Source organism: Austrofundulus limnaeus, unplaced genomic scaffold, assembly GCF_001266775.1.
Source record: "Austrofundulus limnaeus strain Quisiro unplaced genomic scaffold, Austrofundulus_limnaeus-1.0 Scaffold49, whole genome shotgun sequence".
In the NCBI taxonomy this organism is placed as follows: Eukaryota; Metazoa; Chordata; class Actinopteri; order Cyprinodontiformes; family Rivulidae; genus Austrofundulus; species Austrofundulus limnaeus.
In genome coordinates this window covers 131,810-133,898 of record NW_013952451.1, presented here as the reverse complement: position 1 = coordinate 133,898, position 2,089 = coordinate 131,810, and positions in this window count along the sequence as shown.

Below are 2,089 nucleotides of genomic sequence, written 5' to 3'. Positions count from 1 at the left end.
TAATAATAATGAAGTAAGTAACAACAAAAATAAGATTACATTACAGGTATTTTAGAGTTACTTTTACATTTAAACACGGGGTGAACTTTTATTTTGACTGTGATTCTGATGGAGTCCTGTGCACAGCTGACCCCTGGTGGTGACAGCTAGCATTACAACTGAGTCATCTGGGCCTCCTAAAGCCACATTAACCAGCCTTTTTAACTGGGATAACAAAGTAGACATCCCATTTACAAGTTTTTCTTTTTCACACGAACACTCTGTGAGCACCACTGTGTTGTGGGRAGGTTGTACAGACGGGGCGAACTTGGCCCAAACAAGAGGAAACAGGACCTGCAGAGGGAGGAACTCGCTGTCTGTTTCTGGGGAACAAGAGGCGGACTGTTTGCTATTTTAGTAAAAAATGTGTTTGATATTTGTTTGAAGTTCATAATCCAATAACACGAGCAGAAATACACTTCCTATGTAAGAGACAGTCCTTACCTCAAACTGAAACTGTCAGAAAAAAATAAATAAAAAAAGAAAGAAATACCAAACCGTGTCTGGACATTGTTGTTCTGCAGTTTATGAAGACATTTAGATTTTAAAAAATAGTGTTACACCTATTTTTTATTGTTGTTTTTTTATACTGCAGGAAGGAATGCCTTTTGACACTTTTATTTTATTTTGTTTTATTGCTTTACACTTGAAAAATTAGAGAAAAACTACAGTTGAGTCCTGAATGTTGGAGATGTTCAAAAGGTTGATATAAACTGATGACGACATCTCATGGAAAGTCCCAAAAACATAAATGCAAGTCTTGCGTGCAATGAAACACTATTATAAGCTCACAAATAGCAAAAACTTAAAAAAAAAATCAGCTTAAAACATGTGTCAGCTGCTCACCCCTACAATCACACAGACAAACMCATTCACACAGAAATACAATAAGACAACAAAAGCAGCTGACCCGGGTCATGACARGCTGCCCTCTCCCCACTTTATTTAGCTCTTATATTTATATATTTTTTATTTTTTAGGAAGTCCTACCGGTGATTCCCAAACTGGGCCTGGTGGTGTGAATTTCACAGAGCATGACTTCCTGTCGGATAGAGGATGTTCCCAGCAGATCTTTCATGGATGCAGCAAACAGGAGTCATCGGAACCAGGAAGTGGAGACAGGTGCACTCTGGAAGATCCAAAGATTGACAGAAAGAAGAAAAAACACAACAACAGACAATGGTCCACATTTATCTTTCTGTGTGCTGCAGCTGAGCTTATGTACCACCGCCCCCCACCCCACAAAAAATTGCTGATTACTTTACTGCTGCTATTTAAAGAGAATTATAGCTCTTTATTAATCCTGTTTGGTGTCTGTTTTAAATTAAAATTCTCCACTGCTTGAATCTTTTTTTGTTGTTGTTGTTTGTGACTGTTTTTTGCACACCTGAGATTATTTTTGCTGTGAAGCGCAGCTTTATAACTATGCAACAGATCACATATTAGATAAGAGTTTCAAATAATTTTTGTAATATTTATTTACACAATATTTATCCCATTTATATTAGTTTAGATGTAACTATTTTTCTTATTGGATGGTTTTTATACAATGTTTCAAATAATTTTTGTAATATTTATTTACACAATATTTATCCCATTTATATTAGTTTAGATGTAACTATTTTTCTTATTGGATGGTTTTTATACAATGTTTCAAATAATTTAGTTATTAACATGTGTTTTAACATATTTTATATTATTTAATTGTATTTATTACTATCACCAATGGTTAACTAGTCTCAATTACCCTTTCCCCTTCTTTTAAATATTAAAGGATTTAACACACTGTTTTAGTAGTTTGTTCATTCCCTAACTTCCATACCATGCCATCTTTATTCAGAGCACTTTAAACACCCACAGGACCAAAGCACTGTACACATAATAAAACATGCATACATTTATAAAATCAATAGAAAATGAAAATGAAAACAACACTACAAATTGTGTTCAAAGGCCAGAGAGAAAAGAAGCGTTTTAAGAAGAGATTTAAAAACAGACAGGGACGATGCCTCTCTGATGTCCAAAGGAAGGTCGTTCCATAATTTAGGAC